The following is a 13,971-nucleotide window of genomic DNA, read 5'->3' as shown; positions in this document are numbered from 1 at the left end:
TGTTTAAAGATTTATACCCAGCAATGACTGATTATAATAAGTTGTGAAAAATGCTCATTGCCAAACATAAAGTCATTCATTTGGTATAAAAAATTTAATTTTACCATTATGTTTAGGCTCTTAATCTTACGGGAATTAAGATCAAAGTATTTAAAAATATTAATATACAAGTACTTAACTAGACGTGGTAAGGAAAAAAAATATTTCACATATCACAAAAAAATTATAAATGTTGGATTTTCAAAATATAAAATTTATACAAAAATACTGTACTCGTTGCTTGACAATTTATTTATGAAAACAAAATTACTGCTGTAATACTGTTCATGATGGTAAATTATCAAGTAAAATGTATTTTAGAAACTGAAAACTGTATAAATTATCCTCTCCCTCAACAAAGCAATATTTATTCTTTAATCAAGCAAGAAAATTTGTGGACTCAGAAAAGCTATTAACTGTGGACGTTTATAAGGGCTTGGAGGGGTAAGGGATAACTTTAGAAAGGGGGAAAGGGATGATTATGAAGATAGACTTCTACCCTTAATGCATAGCCATATTTCACATCCTGCACATCCGGGAAACTTTCGGAACTAGCCCCAGAACTAGACTAAACTCCATGGATGCACAGAAAGTGAGTAAATGAGAACTTGAAATGAATTCTTCCACTCAAAAAGTTGCAATAGATAAATTTATAATTAAATGATATTAGGACTGCAGTTAACTAGCACATTCATTAAAAGTAAAATATAAGAGCAATATAAGAAATGAAAACAGTTTGCGCTGTTGCTACGCTTCAAATATAATTGTTTTTGAACTGCTAGGTTTCGATCGCATTAAAAAAAGGTTTAAGGCCTGTATTATTCTAGCATCGTTTGATTTTAGTTTAACTTTTCTAAATTTAAAAACATAAAATGTGTAAAAAAAACGATATAAAGTTTAGTTCTTTCATACACGTAACATACAACTGTTAAAACAATTGCAAATCAGTGGACTGTCACGGGAAAAGTTCAGAGACCGCTCGATTTAAAATCTGTTTCGTACAGTTTCCAAATTTTTTCAGCTATTTTCCACTACTTTTGCCCTAGTAAAACAGTTTCACATTGTCAGCGTGTTGTGTCGCCGATTTGTAGCAATTTATGGTCAGTTGCCGTTATCCAAAAAAAAAAAAAAACACGTTTTTGTAAACGCTGTCTTCGGGGGGGGGGGGGGGGGGGGCTATTGGTGGTGGTTTTTGTTTAGAACATGGAGGTATGAAGTCAGGGAGGGTGTGAGCAATCATTACTACCACGTTCATAATTTAAGTCAAAATGAGATTTAAACGTCCATTTTCTCCTTAGAGTGATGGTCGATCGAACTTTCTTGTGCGTTAAAATACCGTTAGATTTGAATCGCCATTAACTATACCAGACTAATAATACTGTGTCAGTAGTATGTGAATGACGGACCTGGCCCAGGCGCCAGGCGCGTGGTGGTGGTGTCGGAGTCCGCCATCTTGGATTGTGACGTCACGGCGGCAAAAATTCCTCAAAATTCCTCAAAATTGACTCAAAATGACTCAAAATTTCCCGTTTTAAGAAAAAATTCCCCGTTTTCGAGGGAAAAATTCCCGTTTCGAGGGAAAATTTCCCGTTTTATTCCTTAAAAATCCCAGCGGCTGAAAATTCCTAAAACTGGCTTAAGCATCCTTAACTCAAGCCAACGTTAAGCCATTTATAGGATTATGACGTCACCGCTGCAGTTTCCGTTACGCCCGCCATCTTTAAATTTACTATCCAATTTTAATGAAATAGAAAATTTTTTAAAATTTATAAAAAATTCAATTAATAAAATTTTAATAAAAAATATTTAAAAAACATACGTTAACGTCACGGAGCTCGAAGTCCTCGGTTCGAACCCGGTGAGGGCGAAAAAAAATAAAAATGGCGACCGATCCTTCCACCACGGAAGTCACCTACAGACTAACCTACCACCACCAATAACAAGGTCAACTAGTATGATGTCATGTCCGCCATCTTGTCTTCGTCTGCTGGTAGCCATCATCATCTTGTTATCGTCGGCGAGAGTGCGCTGACGCCATGTTAGTTTAATTCTTATCCGCTAGAGTGCAGTAATCATTTATTATTGCTGTGTCACCCGCCATCTTGTCATTTGGCCGCCATCTTGAAAATCCATAATTATTTAGCTAGAAAAGCGGGAAAAAGTTCAAAATTCATTAAATAAATTGGCATTAAAGTAATGATTGATTAGATCGATTCCCGTCCTTGGTTCGACCCCTGAACGATACCAAACAACTTTAATTTTAAAAAATACCACAAAAGCGACAGGTTTGAGAGAATAAAAACACATCAAGTTCTTTTAAAAAATACTTTCATTACATAATATATATTCTACTACAGGATCACTTACGAAAGCCAGCAATCTTATAATCATTTAGTTCCGCAGCGGTGTGAAATGACTAATTCTTAGCTCCAATCGGTTTATACTAGACAGAGTCCAGCCAGAACCTTTACAGACATAGTCCACCTCTTCTTGACAGAGTTTCTGGATACCGTATTTAACAGTTTGCTTCACATCGTTAGAACTGTAAATTACTGCAGCCGATGTCTTGAATGCACACTTCTTCACTTTGTCATCGAACGGATATGGCTTTCCATATATACAGTCCAACCACAAGATATATTTCAAAGGTCCGTTTGTTGCTACATCATCAGTAAGCTGATTGATTATCTTCTGTCTGATATCATCAAGAAAATTACAAATGTCCTTTGACTCACCGAACGTATTTAGATAATAGTAGTCTTTCAACGTTCCACGAAATGCAGACTGCGCCAAGTAGAAGCCATTATCGTTCACTTGTAATGCTCCGAACACAGTCTTAGGTTTAGTTCCATGTTCAGACGTCATAACAATCGGTTGCTGGGCATCGGTTTTCTTGCTTGTACGCTTTCGTGTCTCCAATCTAAAGCGAGGAGTCGAAATGTCGGCAGGTAGTTCAGCAGTAGGAGCACAGACTCCACCTTTACATTTTTTCGCATGATGTCGCAAACTGTCAATTCGAGTAAACCATTTAAGGCACTCATCACATCGAAACTTCATGCGAGATGGATTCTTCGTGCATTTGCTCCGCTCATGTCTTCGTGCATCATGGGAAAATGCGAACGACGTATCACAGTAGCTGCAAGGATACCGTGGTGATGAAGACGATCCTTTCAGACCCGATCCAGATACAGGCGTTGCAACAGTAGTACCATCTCCAGGCATACTCTTATGCACATCGACGCATCGTTGTTGTGACGAAACCTTTACTTTCTGCCGCACAGCAGGACCTTTGCATGCCTTCATGTGCGTTTTCATATTATCTTTTCTGGCAAACTGCTTATGACATTTCTCACAAACAAACATTTTACGATATAGGATCTTGGCACATTCTCTATTCTCATGTCGTCGAGCATTGCTGTTGTTTGAGAAAATCTTGTTGCAGTAACAGCACCGATGTTCGTTAGTTGTTGTCGATTCGGCATCCATTGAAGTCTCCATTGATGGTGAACCAGCGTTCGCCGAGTTTCCCTGAACATCCAGCTCAGTAGTCATTAAGCTATCTTCTGCTGGTGGTATCACATCTGTTGAAATCTCCTCCAATGTTGACGCCGTCGTTGCCAACGGGATCTGCACCTTCTCCATCATAGCTGTCGTCAAGGTTCCCGTAGACGATGGTACAACCTCCGAGTTCGACGTTAAAGACGGTAAAGATGCCATCGAGGTCTCAAGAACAGGTAATTACGCGACTTATGCACCAGAAGAAATAATCTAGGTGATCCTTACACCGACGACGTCAGTAACAAACTAAGCATCCTGTTGTCTAGAGCTCGCTTATATATACATGCACCGTATGGAACAATACGCTAGTCAAATCAAGAACCATTTACAATAATACTAGAGTCAAAACAACATTAAAAATAGAAGGACCATCAACGAAAAGGCAGCACATTTGGAAGCACCGACAACGAAAAGGCAGCACATTTGGAAGCACCGACAACGTAAAGGCAGCACATTTGGAAGCACCGACAACGAAAAGGCAGCACATTTGGAAGCACCGACAACGAAAAGGCAGCACATTTGGAAGCACCGACAACGTAAAGGCAGCACATTTGGAAGCACCGACAACGTAAAGGCAGCACATTTGGAAGCACCGACAACGAAAAGGCAGCACATTTGGAAGCACCGACAACGAAAAGGCAGCACATTTGGAAGCACCGACAACGTAAAGGCAGCACATTTGGAAGCACCGACAACGAAAAGGCAGCACATTTGGAAGCACCGACAACGAAAAGGCAGCACATTTGGAAGCACCGACAACGTAAAGGCAGCACATTAGGAAGCACCGACAACGAATAGGCAGCACATTTGGAAGCACCGACTACGAAAAGGCAGCACATTTGGAAGCACCGACAACGAAAAGGCAGCACATTTGGAAGCACCGACAACGAAATGGCAGCACATTTGGAAGCACCGACTACAAAAAGGCAGCACATTTGCAAGCACCGTCATCGAAAAGGCAGCACATTTGGAAGCACCGACAACGTAAAGGCAGCACATTTGGAAGCACCGACAACGTAAAGGCAGCACATTTGGAAGCACCGACAACGTAAAGGCAGCACATTTGGAAGCACCGACAACGTAAAGGCAGCACATTTGGAAGCACCGACAACGTAAAGGCAGCACATTTGGAAGCACCGACAACGAAAAGGCAGCACATTTGGAAGCACCGACAACGAAAAGGCAGCACATTTGGAAGCACAGACAACGTAAAGGCAGCACATTTGGAAGCACCGACAACGTAAAGGCAGCACATTTGGAAGCACCGACTACGAAAAGGCAGCACATTTGGAAGCACCGACAACGAAAAGGCAGCACATTTGGAAGCACCGACAACGAAAAGCAGCACATTTGGAAGCACCGACAACGTGAAGGGAGCACATTTGGAAGCACCGACAACGAAAAGGCAGCACATTTGGAAGCACCGACAACGAAAAGGCAGCACATTTGGAAGCACGAACAACGAAAAGGCAGCACATTTGGAAGCACCGCCAACGAAAAGGCAGCACATTTTGGATGCATCATCGAATAAGGAAGCACATTTGGAAGCTCCATCAACTAAAAAAGGCAAAAAGGAAGCACAAGTTACGAGATCTAAGTCTTAGTAAGAAATCATAATACAAGAAATAAAAACATTACATTCTTATAATTTAAATTATTTATTTTATTGCTTTACATTATACAAATGCAAGTAAAACAAGTCAATATTGTGTGTAGCCAAATTCCTCAGTTCCTTGAGTATGAAGGATATTTCTTTGATGCACGAATAGTTTCCTGCACAAAGCGAACCATGTAGAAGTCTTAGCCGGTCAACCAATATGTTTGGATCTTTCCATGATGTGTAATCATTCTCTTCTACCACCATCTTCCTTACACCTTTATAATAAATATTATGATCTCTGGTGTCTTCCGTTTTACCACCAACCTCAGGGTAACTTTCATGTTTGAGACGGTGATCATCACAAGCTTGATCAGATTTATTTAATATATCACGTCGTTTCCATCGTTTCGGTCTCAGGACACCGCCACATTCTTCGATCTTGGCAGCTTTAGGTGCATCATCATAGTCTATGTCTTTGTCAACAGCCTCAGAGTCACTGTAACAATCATCGTAAAAGGAATCGTCTTCACCCAATTTACCGTAATAATTCGATGTTGATGATGTTGAAGTGTCTTCATCGTCTTCATGCTTCCTTTTTAGGAGTCCATCATTTTTACAAAGTAGGAAAGATCTACTTGAATTCGGCTGGAATATATTCTCACTTTTCACGTTAAGGATTCTTCCATTGTCTTCATTTTTCCGTAAATCATCAACCTTCTTCAATTTAAGTTCTTTGTCGAGATCGGAAGAGCCAAGAAAATTATTGTCGTAATGCAGATCACTCTTCCTTAGGCTAGTAGATTCATCGTTGTCCTCTAGCTTGTACGCAGGCTTGGCGCTACAAGTTCTGCCATGTCTTTTTAGGCTCTCTCTCCGCGTAAACGACTTGCTACATCGAACACAACTTATCATATTGCGCAGTGGATTTTTAACACAGTCATTCTTCTCGTGTTGTCTTTTATTCTTTCTCAAGATAAACTCTTTACTGAAAAACTTACACCTATGTTCTTTCGATACAGCGTCAGATCCCAAATCGGAATTCATATTAGTTACTGAGACTAATGTCAGATACCAATTGAGTGTTTTAAATTAGATTCAATACTTAAATAGAATTTTTTTCATATTTCATCAGCGAGAATTAATATATCTCATGCAAAAGTACTTTATGCATGTAGTTCTGCTTTTCAATAACATATGTCGCCACATGTTGCTTGCAGGTAAATAATATTTAGTTATTTTATGCGGGATGCGGGATGCTCACTAACGATCGCAAAAGAAGGATGGCTTCGTTAGACTCCAAGGAAAAGGAAGTTCGTCTTGCATGTTGGTGCTCCACAGATGTCTCATGGCGTAATATTAATTTGACTGAGTAATGATATTTGTTAATTCCCCCTGATAAAAATATTGCAAGTTTTGATTTAGTAGCAGAAATTATCGAATTAAATGTAACTCCAAATAAAATGACATGTCTCATTAGAACAAAAAAAATCCATGCAGAGAGCGGTTTCTCAGAATAGTCAGAAACACTTGAAGAAACCACAGGAATGATTGCAAGAACACGGGAAAAACCATCAAAATATTGTCAAGAATAATCAGGAGCACACTGAGAAAACCACCATAATATTAACAATAATAATCGGAAGCACACGGAGAAAACCATCATAATATTGACCAGATTAATCGGAAGCACACAGAGAAAACCACCACATGTTTTCTTTGATATCATAAAATTACAAGAAAAAATATTTAAAAATAAAAATAAATTAATAAAAAATTAAAAAAAATTAAAAAATGCATAAATTTCTGGCTTGTACAATAACTCTATCTTTGCTCAACAATGATAAGTTTACAAGCTAGCAGAAACTGTTTATGCATTTTTTAATTTTTTTTAATTTTTTATTAATTTATTTTTATTTTTAAATATTTTTTCTTTTAATTTTATGATATCAAAGAAAACATGTGGTGGTTTTCTCTGTGTGCTTCCGATTAATCTGGTCAATATTATGATGGTTTTCTCCGTGTGCTTCCGATTATTATTGTTAATATTATGGAGGTTTTCTCAGTGTGCTCCTGATTATTCTTGACAATATTTTGATGGTTTTTCCCGTGTTCTTGCAATCATTCCTGTGGTTTCTTCAAGTGTTTCTGACTATTCTGAGAAACCGCTCTCTGCATGGATTTTTTTTGTTCTAATGAGACATGTCATTTTATTTGGAGTTACATTTAATTCGATAATTTCTGCTACTAAATCAAAACTTGCAATATTTTTATCAGGTGGAATTAACAAATATCATTACTCAGTCAAATTAATATTACGCCATGAGACATCTGTGGAGCACCAACATGCAAGACGAACTTCCTTTTCCTTGGAGTCTAACGAAGCCATCCTTCTTTTGCGATCGTTAGTGAGCATCCCGCATCCCGCATAAAATAACTAAATATTATTTACCTGCAAGCAACATGTGGCGACATCTGTTATTGAAAAGCAGAACTACATGCATAAAGTACTTTTGCATGAGATATATTAATTCTCGCTGATGAAATATGAAAAAAATTCTATTTAAGTATTGAATCTAATTTAAAACACTCAATTGGTATCTGACATTAGTCTCAGTAACTAATATGAATTCCGATTTGGGATCTGACGCTGTATCGAAAGAACATAGGTGTAAGTTTTTCAGTAAAGAGTTTATCTTGAGAAAGAATAAAAGACAACACGAGAAGAATGACTGTGTTAAAAATCCACTGCGCAATATGATAAGTTGTGTTCGATGTAGCAAGTCGTTTACGCGGAGAGAGAGCCTAAAAAGACATGGCAGAACTTGTAGCGCCAAGCCTGCGTACAAGCTAGAGGACAACGATGAATCTACTAGCCTAAGGAAGAGTGATCTGCATTACGACAATAATTTTCTTGGCTCTTCCGATCTCGACAAAGAACTTAAATTGAAGAAGGTTGATGATTTACGGAAAAATGAAGACAATGGAAGAATCCTTAACGTGAAAAGTGAGAATATATTCCAGCCGAATTCAAGTAGATCTTTCCTACTTTGTAAAAATGATGGACTCCTAAAAAGGAAGCATGAAGACGATGAAGACACTTCAACATCATCAACATCGAATTATTACGGTAAATTGGGTGAAGACGATTCCTTTTACGATGATTGTTACAGTGACTCTGAGGCTGTTGACAAATACATAGACTATGATGAAGCACCTAAAGCTGCCAAGATCGAAGAATGTGGCGGTGTCCTGAGACCGAAACGATGGAAACGACGTGATATATTAAATAAATCTGATCAAGCTTGTGATGATCACCGTCTCAAACATGAAAGTTACCCTGAGGTTGGTGGTAAAACGGAAGACACCAGAGATCATAATATTTATTATAAAGGTGTAAGGAAGATGGTGGTAGAAGAGAATGATTACACATCATGGAAAGATCCAAACATATTGGTTGACCGGCTAAGACTTCTACATGGTTCGCTTTGTGCAGGAAACTATTCGTGCATCAAAGAAATATCCTTCATACTCAAGGAACTGAGGAATTTGGCTACACACAATATTGACTTGTTTTACTTGCATTTGTATAATGTAAAGCAATAAAATAAATAATTTAAATTATAAGAATGTAATGTTTTTATTTCTTGTATTATGATTTCTTACTAAGACTTAGATCTCGTAACTTGTGCTTCCTTTTTGCCTTTTTTAGTTGATGGAGCTTCCAAATGTGCTTCCTTATTCGATGATGCATCCAAAATGTGCTGCCTTTTCGTTGGCGGTGCTTCCAAATGTGCTGCCTTTTCGTTGTTCGTGCTTCCAAATGTGCTGCCTTTTCGTTGTCGGTGCTTCCAAATGTGCTGCCTTTTCGTTGTCGGTGCTTCCAAATGTGCTGCCTTCACGTTGTCGGTGCTTCCAAATGTGCTGCTTTTCGTTGTCGGTGCTTCCAAATGTGCTGCCTTTTCGTTGTCGGTGCTTCCAAATGTGCTGCCTTTTCGTAGTCGGTGCTTCCAAATGTGCTGCCTTTACGTTGTCGGTGCTTCCAAATGTGCTGCCTTTACGTTGTCTGTGCTTCCAAATGTGCTGCCTTTTCGTTGTCGGTGCTTCCAAATGTGCTGCCTTTTCGTTGTCGGTGCTTCCAAATGTGCTGCCTTTACGTTGTCGGTGCTTCCAAATGTGCTGCCTTTACGTTGTCGGTGCTTCCAAATGTGCTGCCTTTACGTTGTCGGTGCTTCCAAATGTGCTGCCTTTACGTTGTCGGTGCTTCCAAATGTGCTGCCTTTACGTTGTCGGTGCTTCCAAATGTGCTGCCTTTTCGATGACGGTGCTTGCAAATGTGCTGCCTTTTTGTAGTCGGTGCTTCCAAATGTGCTGCCATTTCGTTGTCGGTGCTTCCAAATGTGCTGCCTTTTCGTTGTCGGTGCTTCCAAATGTGCTGCCTTTTCGTAGTCGGTGCTTCCAAATGTGCTGCCTATTCGTTGTCGGTGCTTCCTAATGTGCTGCCTTTAGGTTGTCGGTGCTTCCAAATGTGCTGCCTTTTCGTTGTCGGTGCTTCCAAATGTGCTGCCTTTACGTTGTCGGTGCTTCCAAATGTGCTGCCTTTTCGTTGTCGGTGCTTCCAAATGTGCTGCCTTTTCGTTGATGGTCCTTCTATTTTTAATGTTGTTTTGACTCTAGTATTATTGTAAATGGTTCTTGATTTGACTAGCGTATTGTTCCATACGGTGCATGTATATATAAGCGAGCTCTAGACAACAGGATGCTTAGTTTGTTACTGACGTCGTCGGTGTAAGGATCACCTAGATTATTTCTTCTGGTGCATAAGTCGCGTAATTACCTGTTCTTGAGACCTCGATGGCATCTTTACCGTCTTTAACGTCGAACTCGGAGGTTGTACCATCGTCTACGGGAACCTTGACGACAGCTATGATGGAGAAGGTGCAGATCCCGTTGGCAACGACGGCGTCAACATTGGAGGAGATTTCAACAGATGTGATACCACCAGCAGAAGATAGCTTAATGACTACTGAGCTGGATGTTCAGGGAAACTCGGCGAACGCTGGTTCACCATCAATGGAGACTTCAATGGATGCCGAATCGACAACAACTAACGAACATCGGTGCTGTTACTGCAACAAGATTTTCTCAAACAACAGCAATGCTCGACGACATGAGAATAGAGAATGTGCCAAGATCCTATATCGTAAAATGTTTGTTTGTGAGAAATGTCATAAGCAGTTTGCCAGAAAAGATAATATGAAAACGCACATGAAGGCATGCAAAGGTCCTGCTGTGCGGCAGAAAGTAAAGGTTTCGTCACAACAACGATGCGTCGATGTGCATAAGAGTATGCCTGGAGATGGTACTACTGTTGCAACGCCTGTATCTGGATCGGGTCTGAAAGGATCGTCTTCATCACCACGGTATCCTTGCAGCTACTGTGATACGTCGTTCGCATTTTCCCATGATGCACGAAGACATGAGCGGAGCAAATGCACGAAGAATCCATCTCGCATGAAGTTTCGATGTGATGAGTGCCTTAAATGGTTTACTCGAATTGACAGTTTGCGACATCATGCGAAAAAATGTAAAGGTGGAGTCTGTGCTCCTACTGCTGAACTACCTGCCGACATTTCGACTCCTCGCTTTAGATTGGAGACACGAAAGCGTACAAGCAAGAAAACCGATGCCCAGCAACCGATTGTTATGACGTCTGAACATGGAACTAAACCTAAGACTGTGTTCGGAGCATTACAAGTGAACGATAATGGCTTCTACTTGGCGCAGTCTGCATTTCGTGGAACGTTGAAAGACTACTATTATCTAAATACGTTCGGTGAGTCAAAGGACATTTGTAATTTTCTTGATGATATCAGACAGAAGATAATCAATCAGCTTACTGATGATGTAGCAACAAACGGACCTTTGAAATATATCTTGTGGTTGGACTGTATATATGGAAAGCCATATCCGTTCGATGACAAAGTGAAGAAGTGTGCATTCAAGACATCGGCTGCAGTAATTTACAGTTCTAACGATGTGAAGCAAACTGTTAAATACGGTATCCAGAAACTCTGTCAAGAAGAGGTGGACTATGTCTGTAAAGGTTCTGGCTGGACTCTGTCTAGTATAAACCGATTGGAGCTAAGAATTAGTCATTTCACACCGCTGCGGAACTAAATGATTATAAGATTGCTGGCTTTCGTAAGTGATCCTGTAGTAGAATATATATTATGTAATGAAAGTATTTTTTAAAAGAACTTGATGTGTTTTTATTCTCTCAAACCTGTCGCTTTTGTGGTATTTTTTAAAATTAAAGTTGTTTGGTATCGTTCAGGGGTCGAACCAAGGACGGGAATCGATCTAATCAATCATTACTTTAATGCCAATTTATTTAATGAATTTTGAACTTTTTCCCGCTTTTCTAGCTAAATAATTATGGATTTTCAAGATGGCGGCCAAATGACAAGATGGCGGGTGACACAGCAATAATAAATGATTACTGCACTCTAGCGGATAAGAATTAAACTAACATGGCGTCAGCGCACTCTCGCCGACGATAACAAGATGATGATGGCTACCAGCAGACGAAGACAAGATGGCGGACATGACATCATACTAGTTGACCTTGTTATTGGTGGTGGTAGGTTAGTCTGTAGGTGACTTCCGTGGTGGAAGGATCGGTCGCCATTTTTATTTTTTTTCGCCCTCACCGGGTTCGAACCGAGGACTTCGAGCTCCGTGTCGTTAACGTATGTTTTTTATATATTTTTAATTAAAATTTTATTAATTGAATTTTTTATAAATTTTAAAAAATTTTCTATTTCATTAAAATTGGATAGTAAATTTAAAGATGGCGGGCGTAACGGAAACTGCAGCGGTGACGTCATAATCCTATAAATGGCTTAACGTTGGCTTGAGTTAAGGATGCTTAAGCCAGTTTTAGGAATTTTCAGCCGCTGGGATTTTTAAGGAATAAAACGGGAAATTTTCCCTCGAAACGGGAATTTTTCCCTCGAAAACGGGGAATTTTTTCTTAAAACGGGAAATTTTGAGTCATTTTGAGTCAATTTTGAGGAATTTTGAGGAATTTTGAGGAATTTTTGCCGCCGTGACGTCACAATCCAAGATGGCGGACTCCGACACCACCACCACGCGCCTGGCGCCTGGGCCAGGTCCGTCATTCACATACTACTTGTGTCGTCAATGATTGAGCCCACAGCAGATAGATCATGTCTGTACGTGTTTGTCGCGAACTATTTGTGTTGTCTGTGACTTCATCGCACCAGTGTTAGACGCATGCGCGTGATTGTTACGAATTAGCTTTGTGCAAAGATATTAATTGGTGAGGCGTTGAAACGCCTTTATCTAGGACATTGATTGGCGTGCCATTGTGAAGAGCTTATAGAGCACTACTAGCACCCAAAGTTAGACAACATAAGTATTCGCGGAATATAAGTGAAAATTGGCATTTAATTGAAAATTGTTAAACATTTTGGTTCATATGACACGTAAATATGCTCGGAATTATTAAAAAAAACGCTAGTCAGAGGAAAGCTAGCGTCTAAAGCTATCCAAAAAGCCTAAAAATTCCTGTGCTGAGTGAATGCAAGAGCTACGGAAGAATCTGAAAGAAAAGAAAATAACCGGCACCGTAGTATTAAAGAGATTCATAAATGAACCACTTGTTTTGATTTTATCCTGACGTTTTCAAGAACATTCTACGGAGCTTACCCTAACTGCTTCTTTCTTGGTAATATTTTTATTTACTGTAATGAATTTAAATGCTGATTCCTTGATGGAGTTTTGTTGACATCTTTATTAAGCAATGATCACGTTAAGTTGGTATTTGTACGAATTTTTTTTCCAGTGAGTTAATTTCAAACTACGGCGATGATTCGGAAAGAAAAGGCCGTTTCTGCAGGTGCGAGATGTGTCCGGAGAAAACGATATTATTCTTGTGAGGCTGTGGGCAGGTGTTCAAAAGGTATTGGAGATTTGAATTATTTGACAGAGTTACAGTTGACGCGTCCAATTCACCATTTGGAAAGAAACGCCGTCATAAAAAAATCCCACCCACTGTGAAGTGCGTGCAGTTAGTTATACGATTTATGTATGCAAAAAATCTCTCAGCTACTCCGAACCATCGCGAACTTTGTAATTTTTGCGAGGATGGGAAAGGAGGGAGGGGAGGGGAATGACCTTGGCAATGATCATCGCGATTACTTTATTCTCAAGCTGCAGATTTTTTTAAGACAGCATTTCAATACTTGTTAATCGTTGTGACAAATGCTTCGATGTGCATGGCGATTATAACGAAAAGTAGAGTGCAGTTATATTTTTTAAAAGTTGTCTATTATAAAATTCCTGTAACTATGAAAGTCTGCGATTGATCACCAAACTTATGATTCTGTTTGTATAGATTAGTTATTGAAGAAACTTCCAGCATAAGCCTTTATAGCCACAGCTACTGTTCGTATTGCTATTCGGTTGCTAACAACAGTGACCCGAAAACTTCATGACAGACACTCATTCCACGGATTATAACTTCCGAAGTCAGACAGATCAGTCAGCATCATCAGCATCTGACGTCATCAGCAATATACACAAAAGACGAGCACGTTGAGCATAGAAAAATAAAAATGTAAAAATCACGAGAAAACAATTATTTCCAAAACAAACGTTTAAATAGTATGTTGTATAATTAATTCTTTAAATTTGTTTTCCTTTAATTACCTTTGAATCGGAAATTGAAGTATCCGATGGAGATGGTTTTT

The 13,971-nt window shown here is 39.3% G+C and overlaps 1 protein-coding gene across 1 annotated transcript in view; it reads right to left on the bottom strand.

Annotated features, from left to right (window-relative positions):
* The window catches only part of LOC134535853 (glucose dehydrogenase [FAD, quinone]-like), a 38,601-nt gene that overhangs the window by 9,401 nt on the left and 15,229 nt on the right, over positions 1-13,971 (bottom strand). The gene's annotated exons all lie outside the window — the stretch shown is intronic.

The sequence above is a fragment of the Bacillus rossius genome, chromosome 10, assembly GCF_032445375.1.
Source record: "Bacillus rossius redtenbacheri isolate Brsri chromosome 10, Brsri_v3, whole genome shotgun sequence".
Classification (NCBI taxonomy): domain Eukaryota; kingdom Metazoa; phylum Arthropoda; class Insecta; order Phasmatodea; family Bacillidae; genus Bacillus; species Bacillus rossius.
Note: the sequence above shows the minus strand (reverse complement) of the source record. Positions and strands in the feature narration are given on the sequence as shown.